We start from the raw sequence: 15,002 nt of genomic DNA on the forward strand, positions 1-15,002 counted from the left end.
AATAGTCTACACCTCCCAAATAACAACTTGTTCCCTCACCACACGGGGCATGTACAGAACGCGACATCTATGACCAAAACCGTCAGAAGGTAGAGAACTGCAACTTGAAGCTGGTAAAGACGGTAGAGAACTGCAAATTCGCACTTGCCTTAAAGATCGGTGCACATCCTGCAGTGAAAAACCCACCAGGCCTGACTAAGCCCTTCATCATTCATTGAGTACCATTAAACCGGGTAAAATTAGTATCAATTATTTCATTGCTGAGAAGTAGGAGCATTCTAGGATGAAACGCTACACATATATTATAACTGTTAAAGGATAATCCAGTTTCATTGATCACATCATCAGACTGTTCGCTGAGGATATTGGATTCTGAAGCCCACAGACTTCTAATAGGCGCGACATTTTGAAATGGGCGACTGACGAAAGGAAGCTTCCTTAACTGGCAGGCATTGGCAGTGATTGCCCGTTAACATCTGAAATACAATCACCTCTGTATCCATCAAAAAATCAAGATGTTGCTCTCCCTGCTCTGGTACCAGCTATAGCAAAATCTGTTTGTTCCACCCCTGTGTGGTGTAGCCAAGATGGGCCCAGTCACGTGGGCGAGGGGAGGCCTGAGCCACGTGACAAGGGCAGAATAAAGGGTAGACTAGAAGGAGTTATTCCTGCGCGAGCAGCGAACTCTGGTATTTATTGCTCCGTGTGTGTGGTCCGAGTGAGGTGTGTGAATGCTCCTTGACCTCCTGAAGCACAGCAGACGAAAATGCCACGTCACCCCCACCATTGACGAACTGATTGTAGACCTGACGGGAGCCAGAGTCTTCAGCAAGCTCGACCTAAGGTAAGGCTATCACCAGCTACGCCTTGCGAAAGAATCCAGATACATAAAAACGTTTTCGTCCCACCTGGGCATCCGAAACAGCAGAACTTTGGTATATCCTCAGCAGCAGAGGTTTTCCAAAATGAGATCAGGAGAGTGCTCTATGGCCTTGCTGGAACCACCAACATAAGTGATGACATCCTGATATACGGCATCACAACAAGCGAACACCACAAGTGACTAGCTGCAGTCCTCTACTGATTAGAGGAATCTGGCCTTATCCTACACGCAGATAAATGCTAATTTAACAAGAAGGAGCTGAACTTTTTTGGATACATGTTTAACTCTGAAGGAGTGTCACCAGACCTGGCCAAAGTCAGCGACATCAAAAGTACAAAAGCCCCCAAGTCAGCGTCAGAAGTGAGAAGCTTCATGGGCATGGCCACATACTGCGCATGATTCATACCCGATTTGGCCATCTTTGCAGCACCAATGCGAGACCTTACGAAGAAGGAAAGGCAGTGGGAATGGACAAAACAGCACGAGCAGGCATTTCAAAGCATAAAGGACATGCTATCCAGCACCACAAGAATGGCGTTCTTCAACACAGACCGGGCCACGGAACTCCTGGTAGATGCCAGCCCGTTAGGGCTAGGGGAGGTGCTCACACAAGTAGACAAAGATTGCAGTGTTTACCCAGTTGTGTTTGTGAACCGTGCACTGACAAAGGCAGAACAAAATTATGCCCACATCGAGAAGAAAGCACTGGCAATCCTGTGGGGCTGCCACCACTTCAGGGTATACCTGTTAGGACAACCAACTAAAGTATTTACGGATCACAAACCACTGATACCAATCTTCAGGGGATCAGCACCGCACCCCCCAGCACGTCTAGAAAAGTGGATGCTCCAACTGCAGCCATTTAATATTGCTGTTGCATACAGAGCTGGAGCAGACAATCCGGCTGACAACTAATCTCGCCACCCGCGACCCACCACCAGGCACGAGGAAGAACATGCAGTTGTGACGGAAGAGCACGTGTGTCATGTAGTCAACTGTGCCCGCCCACAGGCCATTTCGCTGCAAGAAATAGCGGAAGAAACAAAGACGGACACCTTCCTGCTGCGCACCGTTCAAATCATCCAATCAGGAGACTGGAAAAACTACCTGGCCGCAGTAGTGCAATGCACCACAACAGCCCAAGAAAAGCTGCAGGTGCTGTTCGGCATCTGCCATGAGTTTACAGTCTCAGAGGAAGGCATTGTACTAAAAGGACAAGGAATAGTTCTACCTGAGTCCCTCGAAGCAAGGGCCCTGAAGCTAGCGCATGGAGGCCACCAAGGCATTGTGAAGACCTTATCGTCCCTGAAATCAAGGATGTGAATGCCATGGATGCAACACAGCGTGACGGAATTAGTGGATACCTGTGTTGCATGCCAGTCCGCGAGGAGGCTAGCGACGCCTGAACCTATCACCAGTGGGCCCTGAAGCCAAACTTGGTGGGAGTCGGTGAGCATGGATTTTTGTACCATCGCCAGAGAGTGGTACCTACTTGTTCTACCCGACCAGTTTAGCAGATAGCCAGAGGTGGAGCCTGTTCAGTCCACAAATGCAGAATCAGTCATCACCGCCTTTGAGAAAGTATTCGCTGTACACGGAATACCCAGGAAGCTGAAGAGCGACAATGGCCCACCATTCACGAGCCAAGAACTCAAGCAATTCCTCACCAGTCTGAGTATCAAACATAGAAGGATCACACCCTGCTGGCCGCAAGCAAACGGGGACGCAGAACAGTTTATGGCTCCTTAAGCAAAACCATACAGATCACAAAAGACCACCACTAGCCTTGGCTGCCAGCCGTGTATAAATTCCTACAAACACACTGGCAAACCCCTCACACGTCCACCAGTGTGAGCCCAGCAGCCCTGATGTTCAGAATGCCAATACAAGCCGAACTATCGCTACACCCGAGCTGGGTAAGCTCTGACGTGGACATAGCTCTCATAGAAGAAAGATGAGCCAGACGGAATGAACAAGTGAGCCAGGCCCACCATGCACAGCACAGGGAACTACGGCCTGGGAATGCCATACTGATGTAAAACAGAGCACCTCAAAAGAAGATGACTCTAACATACGAATCACATGTCTGTACAGTACAGGGTGCAAACCACAGTATGGTGACAGCCACCCGAGGGGCAAAAGTGGTGACACATAATGTATCCCATTTTCGAAAGGTCGCAGCGACACTGTGGAAAGAGCAACTGGGTTAAGAGGCCGCAGGCAGAAATCTTAAAACTGATAAGATAGTGCCAGCAGAGACGAACAAGAGTACATCCCCGCCAACAGATCCAGATCCTATGCCAGCCCAATGGCCTGACACCACGGCCACAGGTATCCATGAGGCTGAGGCACCTAAGAGAGCACACTAGGCACCCAAGAGAGCACACTCCCGGTACCAACTTCGAGAGAGGCCACGACCATCATCCCAGCTTCACGGATTTGTGCTCCAAGGAATATACCATCGAAAGACTGTGACTGCTAAGAGACAGTAAGAGACACTTGTACAAATTGTTATGTTGATTTAGCATTCTAAGTTTGGGAGGAATGTGGTGTAGCCAAGATGGGCCCAGTCACGTGGGCGAGGGGAGACCTGAGCCACGTGACAAGGGTGGAATAAAAGATAGCCTGGAGAGAGTTATTCCGACGTGAGCCGGGAGCTCTGGTAGTCATGCGTATGTATTGCTCCGTGTGTGAGTGGCCGGAGCGAGGTGTGTGACTGCTCCCCGACCTCCTGAAGCACAGTGGAGGTCGGGAAATACAACACAACACTCCACACAATGGCAGAATCTGCTGCAGCAAGCACTATAATAAAACAACAATGTAGCCAATAATAGCTCTTTTTAAAAATATTTTTTTTCATATATAAATAGTTAACCCTGATAGAAGAACACTCGACCTACCAATTGCAATAGCAGCGAGGATGATCTAGACCAAATTACCTATTATGGTATGGTAGTATTTATTTATAAAGCGCCTATACACAAGGCAAGCGCTTCAAAGCGCTCAAGGAGGAGGGTGGGAGCATGGAGAAAAACAGCAGTCGACTCAGAGCCCTTGAAATTCTGAGACAATAATAGTCTGCACAGGCAGAGTAAGTGCATATAATACAATTTCCAATTGAGACACAGCAAATAGGCCTGACCACGATTCTGCAGTTTTACAAAGGGCAATTTCGAATTACAAATAGATGAAGCAATTGTTGGGAGTGGTGAGGGAGGCTGGAGGGACATAATCGAGTTGTTCACAGTCCATTTGGCACAATAACCACATTTTCTCTAAGAAGTCCCAAGGCAAGTTGTGTATATAATATGGTGCCGCGACTGGACACCGAAGGGAAGAAGATAGGCTTCCATCCGAATGGCGTGTTGAGGAATGCGGCCAGCTTCGATTCTTCCACAAGGCATTCATCATGCATAGAATACAACTTCAAACAGGTCCTGGGGAAAGTGCTGTACATTTTAGGTGCAGAAGCACAGGGACTTTCAAAAAGCATGCATGGGACCACCGTGTTATCCAACCTCTGAAGGCTGTGTCAGCGCTGTGCCAAGAAAGGTTGCCTTTTATGTTGCAATAACAGAAAATCAGTCTGATGTCACAGGTGCGGCAGAGCCAACATCAGAAAGCTCCATGCATTGGGATTGAAGCTTATCAAAAAGCAGTGAGGAAAATAAGAGCGCTTGCTGGTCCTGAGATGGGTAAGTGGCTAAGCCATTCGCCTTTAGGAAATGTATGCATAACGTTGGGTCGAGTGTGGAGGCTGATAGTGAACTCAGCCAAGAGCAGACGTGAAAAATGAAATGACACCCTGTGCAATCATTATGTCAATAATAGATTGAAGAAATTAAGAGGGGTGGGGGGAATTCATGAGAAATTCGGTGTTCATGTTGGTAATACGGCATAGGATGCTCCAGTTATGGGGTTCCTACCGCAAGTGCAGTAAAACACGTTTGGCTTTGTGTAGGCATTGGCAGATTTTTCAAGCATTGCTTTTATTGCAATACCTGGCAATAAGATCGCAAAAGCTGGTAAATAGTGCTAGTACCTGGGCATATTAGTGCAGTGCCTGGCAAATGCCTATCTAATGCCTAAATAAGAGGTACAGCTATTGTTTTTTCAAATGCTGTTCGTCCGGGGAGGATACCTCAGTGCCAACCTGTTCGCCTTGGAAGCAAGACAACATGATGCAACACAGGTTCGATCCCCGGGTCCGCGCTTAGAAACTTCTGGGTGTTTAAGCGCGTTATAAATACGTAACTAAGACAAAAAAAAACAATTACACAACTTAAAAAAAAAAACAATTCCTGTAACAGCGCCTCGATGCCCGCGGGCTGTGTGAGCGCTTTAAAAATGCAAATAAATATAAATGCTTCTTTTACTGCTCATACATCAAGTGGTTGAAGGCACACTTGGTTAAGACAGTGTTGTTACATCAGCAGCTGGTTTAGCTAGTTTATAGCAACACTCAAGCCTATACATTTCAGAAGGCTGCTCAAAAAGTGCAGAGCTAGACACAAAGCGATCCAAGGGCATGTGTTTTGGTCAGGGAAGGGGTGGGTAGTGGGTGTGAATGGCCCTAGGGACTAGCATGGCTGTGGGCTATCGGAGGGTGGATGAATAACCAAACGTTACCCAGAGGCTGTGTGTCCCTGCTCACATTTCATCTCTTTCTTCTTCATTTATTCATTTATTCTGATAATAGTTTCAGCGTATTTATACCTTCAGTACCACCTAAGAGCCAAAACAAAAAAATGCTTTTCCATCTGTATGTAAGGAATAGATATAGATATCAAGGAGCTGCAGTTCAAACCACTGAGGACCCACTGAGCTAAAATGTGCACAAGGGCCATAAACGTACACCTGAGAATGTGAACATCAACAATGTCACATCCACACCCATTTGGTGGCACAACTACATCTTTTTTGGCCCCAAAGTGAACTTAATTTATTAGACAAAAAAGCTGTGTTACAGTGAGGAATTCGACCATCTGTAGGGTGGGTGAGCGCACGATTGGCTTTTTTGAAATTTGATATGACATGGAATGATTGCAGCTCAGCCTCCGGTAATGTGTGGGGTAATCCGCACACATTTCCCAATGCTCACTGCACAACATACTCATAGACCTGTGTACTCTGGGTGGACAAAGCCTACAGGTGCAGTCCCCCTGACATATTTAGTTGGGATATGACAGTCAGGATTACAGCTTGTTTATCAGAAGGGGAAGTCAAAACCTTCCTGCTGCCTTGGCCAGTCTTATTAACTTACAAAGGCTCCATTGATCCGACCTGTCCTTTTATGTAAGCACTGCAGAATGGTGGCAGCAATTAACACAATTAGCATATGAAAGGAGTATACTTCATACAGGAACAAATGGGGCCTAGCTGCAGAGGAGAACAAAGGAGACTGGAAACCCCAACACCATTTGATATGCACTGTGTCGCCCTGAAGCCAGCTCCCACACTTAGCATCAATGGACAGTAAAATTTCATGTCTGGGAATGCTTGGATTAAAGTAGTCATCCCGCAGGGAAACCCCATTCAGAAGGTAGGAGTATGTGATTTGACGGTGATCGAAATTCTGTTATCGCCACAGCTTCAAGGGCGACCTGCCGCTTTAATCAGGAACCACAGAGAGCTTCATTAACTAGAGAGACCCTTTGTTCCACAACAGACAACAAGATGGTTTGGACTTAGTATTACATGTTTCACCCCTTTACCTTTTCTGTTGCAAAGCACTCTGGTTATGACCTCATGCCTACAGGAGATTGTTGGTGGGGACCCAGGATTGGTACATTAAGGTAAGCTTAGCCTACACCAATTACTGTGGCACATTTGTCTTTAAAAGAGGGCTGAACCCCTCTTTTTGGCAGATCATCTGAAGACTTCACAAGGAGTTACAAGAAGGACTCAGCATTGGACCCTGGCTGGAGGTATAGTCTGCCTTATATCTTCCACAAGTGTAGGAAGGCCAGGATTTCCATAAGAGGGAAGCAATATCCCTCCCCTAAACATCTCCCAGGGATTAGAGAGAGATGCTGAATCCAGAGGACCCTCCAGCAGCTCCAGAACCGGTACCCAACCAGCACACAGCATGCCCTGCTAGGCTCTGCAAGCAAGCTTCCTAGATGAGAAGTGCCAAAGAGTCTCTGAACCAAACCAAGGACAAGGCCACTGCCTGCAACACTCTCCTCAGCTTTGGGCTGTCCACCTTAAAGGACGGCACGAGCCCAGTGATGAAGCTAGGATGCGTGTATCGACAAGCACCAACCAGCATCCGCCTTAAAGGACATTTTTGAGGCATTCAAGCCCTTCGAGCTGCAACCGACTGCACCGCTGACTGTTGTTACGCCACAGTTGCTAACGCCATCCGAGATGCCTCGACCAGTGCTTCAGACCTGCCGACCAGCACTGAGACAATGATTCGTGACCCCGAGCCGCTGTATAGGCCAGCCTGCAGCCATCCGCCCAGCCTCGTTCGCGAAACTGCCTGCCGCCTGAAACCTGCAGCTACCTCTCATCTTGAACCCTGTCGCATTAGCTGCAAAGTGCCCAGGAAACCGACTCTACACTGTCGAGGACCAAGAACATCTACAAGCACAAGGTACATTGTGGTTCTGTCCCCTTGATCCTTCTCCAAAGGCCCCTAGTGACATTTTACAACCCATTGCTACCTTTGCGGTGAAACCAAGTATCCTTGAACTATTGCGATTAATTACTTTACTGACTACCCTCCACTCAGTATCCAGAGTGCATCCCCTTTCCTTCTTTGAAACTGTCTGTCCTTTGCATTCCTTTACAGAGTGCTAGAACTGTGTTTTGTGATAATAATAAAGTAGATATTTGTATACAGCCTTGACTGGACAGTCCCTTTTGTCATTAGGTAATAATTGTATTTTCACTCTGTTGCAACAATCCACGACCTTGCGGAGATAAACCTGCTGTTCCGTCCACGTTACCAGAATTGGACAAGGAGGATTATGAATTGCTTGTGATTGCAATCTGTTCGGATCCCGTCTGGTGTACTAGAGGTGTGGGGCTGATTGATTGTTTAGAAACCGATATTTATCCCTGGAAGACTGGTGTCCCGGAAGCTCATTCATCACAGTTACACAGTAGGAAAATGCAACACATTATCACTTTCTTTTGATTTGGGGTAATATTAAGGGGAAATAAGCTTTGATTTTCATGAGGTATTAGAACCCATGTTGGTACAGCATTACCACATGTGGTCGATACCTCAATACTCATGATGAGTATGGTTAGTAAAACAGGAGGTGTTTCAAACACTGCCTGTTTCTAAAGATTGCATCATTTTCATAACGAGGCCATTACTGTTATGACACAGAATGCTTAATCAAAGTATTAAAACAAATCAGGCATCAGGCCTTTTTCTATCGTTGTGAATATTTGAAATGCCAAAAAAGTCAAACTATATGATGTTTACATTTTACATTTTGAATGTCACCTTACATTTCAGAAATGAGAGCTTATGACAGAAGCCTCATGCCTCAGTATGTTCATGTGGGGTGTGTCCCATTTGGAATTGTGGGGTGGCGGGCATAAACACATACTTGCCCTGCAGCCTTCCACATTGCTACACATCCCTCAACAGTCCCACCACCCTTTCATCCAAATACACAAATACATGGCTCCCTGACACCCTCCATTACTTCACTTGTAAGTCTCATCTCAATATCCAAACAAAATCTGTCCTCCTGTCATCCTCCCTGAACACCCTTGGTTCATCTTCAACTTCCTACATGTTGCCCGCTGCTCTGGTCCACAGTGAGACCAGTGCGGCACCACTCTTGCGTCGTCACCAGGGTATGCGTGGCCTTTCCCAGCAGCTCGGTCAGGGTGCGGAATCAGCTGAGGATACTGGGTGGTGTAGTAAGTTATGTGGCGGTGGAGGTAGGGGGTGCTTGTCCTTTCCCTGCTTCCCTCAAGTCTGAGGAACACTGCTAAGCAGGCAAAATAGAGGGGGCCGAGGCCCCCGGAGCCAGAGTTTCACCACTCACCTAAGGTCGATGGAAGCCCGAGGATGTGGGGGCATCCGACTTTCCAGAGGAGGGAAGGCCATCATGGTTTTACACTGCAGTGCCGTCACAGCAGAGTAGACTCATTTTGGGTGTTTTATTCTGTGACATCACACCTTGGACCAACTGGAATTAGGTGTGACTGTTGTAAGTAACGGCTCCTAATGGAACACAACACGCCATTATAGCATGCCTTGCTTTGCATGCATTTGGGTTTAAGCCCCTCTAACCTTATAAGTAGCAGAATGCAGCAGCACTGCATGTTATTGTCACGTGAACCTTCTCCTTGTCACATTAAATCTCTATCCAGCTTATGTCGCTTCCGGTCACCTGCACAATTGGTTGTAAGTGAAACCCTCCCGGTTCCCTCTTTTCCCAGAGAGTTAAGCGCCTCTCAGACTCGGGGGCGGAAGTTCTGTGAGCGAAGCAGCTGGGCCGCTGGCTCGCATTTCCATCCCACTCTTCACACACGGCGCTGTTCCACACTAGTTTACGGCCGCCAGCATTCCTGGACCCACTGCCATCAGAGAAACGGCTTAACAATGCGCGCCGAAACCGAGATTTATTGGTAAAGCATTAAACACTACTTCACTGGTAACGTTGTATGATCCTCTCAATATCCGAGACCCTTGAGAAAGGATAGAGAAGAAAGGGTTGTAGGGGAGGTGGGGTTGGCGGCGCAGTGGTTTGAGAGGGAGGGTGGTGAGGTCTGAATATTTTCCAACAATAGAAAATACGGTCACAAAGAATATGTTTGCTGACTGGTAAGTCAGGATGAATGGCATGTTTCTGTATGAGCCCCACTCTGTATTACTGCTTATCACACTGTGGGATGGACCTCATGGGGAGACACTCCAAATGTCTACTGGGGGTAGTCCAGGAGCACTAGGGCATGAGGTGTTCTCCATCAGAAAATAATATGAACCCGGGAAGCGCAGAACTACGACGTCATCATTGAAATGGATGGGGTTTGAATTGTTGGCGAAACAGCAAGATAGAGTCAATGGGCCTCAGTACGAGATTGGAGGTAGTCATGGCGCTATTTGCGCCATGACTGCCTCCAATAACGGTACCGGCACCGGTCTCGTTCAATGGGGACTTACCGGTGTAGTCCGAACTTTGTGGGACCGGTAAGTCCCCATTGAAAAAACCATTCCCCATTCCCATTTGAGCCCCTATAGGGTTCAATGGGAATGGGGAAGTAGCTAATAACGGTACCGCAATTTGCAGTACCGTTATTAGCTCTGAAGTCCCTGAGCGGGTCCCGTCCATAACCCTGGTAAAACCAGGGTTATGGACGGGACCCGCTTCCCAAAATAAGGGAACTCGTAGTGGGGCGGTAAGGGATTACTGGCACCGGTCTCCTTAACGGTGCCCGGTATCCCTTACTGCCCTACTCGTAATGAGGCCCAATGTTTCGAATTTTCTGTGGGAGCTGATTCTACAGTTTTGGAGCATTCACTGAATAAAGTCTGACTCCATAACGACAGCAGCAAGACTGCGGGACCACAGAACGCAAAGGCCCAGTGGGACAATAAGAGAGATCTTTGCGCATGAATAAAGTGGGGCCAGATCGTGCACTTACAAATAAGAAAGAGTGTAAGAGGATTCAATTCAGCACTACAGCCAAGTTAACGCCTAGTCTAGAATACTGAATGAAAACCCTTATTGATATATCTTTAGGTCCAGTTCATGCGTTCTGGATGACTACCCCTGTATAACACCCCTCTCTTGGAATCCCCCTGACCCCACTGAGCCAAGAAGTAGTTCTGTTTTGCAAGTTTAAAAGGTTTATTTGATAAATTAAAATATATATATCACACTTTATAATAAATTAATAATTGAATATCACACTTAATCTGATATGGTAAATATTAACAACGGAGAATCTGGCACTAGCACACTTCTTTATAATGACTAATGAGTTGACCTGAAATGGATAAGGTAGCACACTGGTAAATAGGAACAAAAGTATAATGTGGTAGAGGATGCTTTATGTAGCTCAGGTGGATGCAATATTCAATGAATGCAGTACAGAAAATACGCAATATGATTCAACCAGACAATGTAATCACTTTTCTCGGGCTATTCCCCCCCCCTCTTTATGCAATGCAAGGAAATGGGAGGAAAACACACAGTTCTCAGAAATGCAATCAATGTAATCAGTTCAATCCAGCAAGCTTAGACAACAGAAAACAGATAGGAGTTTTGAAAACACAGGCAATGCTTGGATATGTGCTGGCAATGAATGAGAAATATGCTAAATTTGCTTTTAATTCCCTTATAGAGGTTCAGGGTGAGTGGTATCTAGTTAATATTAGTCCAGGCTCACACTAGCAATGATGCAGGGATAGTTAGCAGATTAAACGAATTTCTGGCCAATGGAAAGCAAACAGCAGCAGTTTTTACATGTGAAGAAATTGCAAATCGCGGTAAAATTCGCGGATGCGCCGAGCGCTATTACAAAGGGACCGCAAGGACTATCTCTACCGTTTTGGGGTCCTAGAAAAGCCTGGGATCTCAGCTTCCAAATGAAAGTTATTGCAAGTCTCTAGCCCAAACGGTTGCGGAGATATGAGTAATTTAGTAAAGGTCGTTTTTGGTTTTGTAAATTTTAAACGCACACTTTTTCAAAATGACAAGTGACAAATTTTTGCAGCTAGAATGACAGGTGACAGCTAGGAGGCAGTTCTACTTAGGTTAAATAGATTGAATTAGATGAATTTAAACTAAAAGCTTGGTTCTACACAGTTTGCTATGTACTCACACTATATTCTTGAGTGAAATGGGCCTCGCCATGGATCTGGTCAGGGTTTTGGACTGGGCTCTGGTCTGGTCTGGTCTCTAGTTCTGGATAGATTGAAGTCTCTAGTTTGGCTTTCTGGAGGTTGATGGAGGTAAGTATGGATTTTTCCGGCAGAGCGTCCCGCTGCAAATGGATTTGGAAAGTCCCTATCTGTCCTGTCTGTCTGCTTTTATGTGTTTAGAATGTGGGTGTGTTCTAGCATCACTGACCCTACCTCTCTCTCAGCTTCTAATTGGTCAAACTTCCATTCCTCCGCTTGATTGGCAAACTGAACTGTGAGTCAGATTGATGTCATTTTACAGCCTGCAGAAAGTCCACTCCTCCTGTCAACTTACACACAAATCTAGATTTGAAACAAATACATATTTGCAGAGGTACATATTGTTTTAAAATCATATGCACCCATCATGCATCACAGGAGGTATCCCCTGTTCAAACTCTGCTCTTCCTGGGAGCTTGCATTCAGAACTGGCACATATTTCACTTTTTAACTGCTTTTTCAATTTCCGACATGGACCCAACTTTACATACATGTGTGCAGGGGGTAGGGACATTAACTGATGAAGTTTCAGATTTTTAACATGCACACATTTAGAGTAATATCCACTTTTCCGCTAAAACCCCCCTGAACATACCACCGGTTCCTACCACGTCTTAAACTGTGGGCAGAAAAATCACAAGAATTATGGTATCATTTATAAAATTTTCACATGTCCGCTCTATGAGTTATTCATCTTTTTATAAAACCATATCCTTGCTACAGGGGTGTGTCTTTTCAGGTCACATGGTACAGAGACCAGTCTTTCCAGTTTCTGCCAAGCCAGCTTGCTTCTCACAGGCAGTGCTCCTCCCAGCTTCTCCAGGAGGAAGCCACTTTTTACGACTGCGGTAATAAAAACCTTTGCCTGAGTGAAGAGGGCTTTGTTCACTCTCTTGCAGAGCACAGATAATTCAATTATCAGATAGATGGCATATCCTTAGCCTGGGCAGCAAAAGGAAGGTTGGCCTGGGAACACAGTGGTGACTCAAGTTTCACTCCTGATGGGTAGTTGCTAGGCAAAATCAAGTTCCTTAAGCCAGACCTTCAGCTAACTTTTTGTTGCTTTTAAAATAACTTGTAATTTTACACATGCAGCTAGAATGCTGATTCTAAGTGCAAAACTATGACATTTCAACAGTTACAAAGGCATGTGACACCAAACATAGGTCACTCATTTAATTTAACATTTTCGATTTTGGTGGTTTTAAATCCAGTTGTAGTTAGGCTTAAGCTGCTGACTCCATAGCATTTTTGTTATAAGCATTGTTTTTGGGCTCTTCATTTCCCAGATTTTGTAGGCACACAAAACTCCATTCTGCCAATGTCTGCTGGTGTTCAGTAAATATTTTGCACATGTTGCACTGTTAGAAATAGGCATTTTGACTTGCCTTCAGAAACACACAGAGTGGTTTTAAAACGCCGGCTTTTGGATAGTGGTGAGTACTGGTACTGCACCCATTTTTGGGATTTAAGAAATGAATTCCCCACAATTCTAGGTTGCATTTGGCAATCAGCATTGCCATTCCCAATGGTTTCAGACTACTGTGCGGGTAGTCCAATGGTGGTTTTAAAGCGCTTTGAAGCTAACCGGCGCTACTGTTTTTCCTTTGGCAACCCATTTCCCTCATGGCAACCCGGCCTTTCATTCTCGCACTGGTGGGTGGCAAGTGAGGCAACCATTTTGGTGGGCGCACAAACTGCGCAGCTTTCCTGGATTTCAGCGCACATGTGGGTTTTCCGCCATCTTGAATTTTCTAAGCCCACAGCACCAAATGTTGTAGCAGGGTAGCTTAAACGTGGGTCAGGACACCCAACAAGTCCCCCCCACGCGACTGCACTTTGAATTTGAGTCGATGGGGAGTCGCGTGCACAAGGGTTTTGACCCATGCACCGGTCTGTCCGCATAATCTTCTTCCTCTTCTGTAGATGGCACAGTTCAGCATCTTCTTCTCCATCCGGTACTGATCGATCGGTTCTCCTCGCCGGTCCTGATGGGAGTATTGGGCGGTACCCCGGGCCCGTTGCGTCTCTGCTCCCGGTCTCCGGATCGTTCTTCTTGGTCATCCTTCATGGTTTCATCTCTCCTAGGATGATAAAGCAAAAGCGGCAATATCTACTCATAGACGATTTTTTTTTTTCCACCACTGTTGAGATAGTGGGGCAGCATATGCATTTCATCGTAACGAAATATTACATTCTTATTTTGAAAAAAAAAAACAGCATCACTAGAGACAGTTTCATATAAATCACAATATTTTAGAGACTAGGTGTGGTAGGTTTTATGATTGGAACTGAATTAGTCTGATACAGTACCCGCTAGGATTCCAGAGGATTCCTCCAGTTGTTGCAGAGTGTGCCTGGGATGGCAACATTTCAACTGGTTTATGTGGACCCACTTGTCTTCCCCCTCTGCCGAACCACCTTTGGGGATGCGGATCTTGTAGGCCACAGGGGAGATCTTATCGACGATCTCAAAGGGTCCCTTCCATGTAGGCAAAAATTTGCGCTGCTTGGCCTGGTTCCTTTGGAAGTTGTATAGATAGACCCGGTCTCCCACCTGATATTCCTTCCTGGAAGTTTTCAGGTCATAATGGGTCTTCATGCTATCAGCCGATCTTTCTAGATTCCGCTGAGCGTAAGCAAAAGCATGTTGAAGGTGTTTCCTTAAATTCTCCACATACTCATGAGTAGTGGAGGCATTTATTAGTGTCTGCTCTTGGGTCCTGTAGAGCAAATGCTGAGGAAGCACCATCTTGCGTCCAGTCATCAACTCAAATGGTGACATTTTGGTTGCAGATGAAGGGGTAGATCTGATAGCCATTAGGACCAGAGGTAATCGGATATCCCAACTTGGCCCAGAATCTGCCACAAACTTCTTTAATATGCTCACAATTGTCCGGTTATATCTCTCTACTGCCCCAGAAGAAGCTGGCCGGTAAGAAATATGCAGCTTTCTCTTGACCCCCAGTATCTCCCACATCTTTGTCATTACCTCACTGGTGAAGTGGCTACCTCTGTCTGACTCAATCCTTTGAGGTAGACCAAAACGGGAAAAGATGTGGTTAATCATCAAGGCAGCTGCAGTTTCTGCCTTGCAATTTGGGGCTGGGAGACATTCCACCCACTTGGTAAACAAGCATGTCACAGTCAACATGTACTTATTCCCCCTAGCCGAGCGAATCACAGGGCCTACAAAGTCGATTTGTAAATCTGACCATGGCAGTGTCATTCCCCTCTTTT

Source organism: Ambystoma mexicanum, chromosome 4p (genome assembly GCF_040938575.1).
Source record: "Ambystoma mexicanum isolate Mex_15411 chromosome 4p, UKY_AmexF1_1, whole genome shotgun sequence".
Lineage (NCBI taxonomy): Eukaryota > Metazoa > Chordata > Amphibia > Caudata > Ambystomatidae > Ambystoma > Ambystoma mexicanum.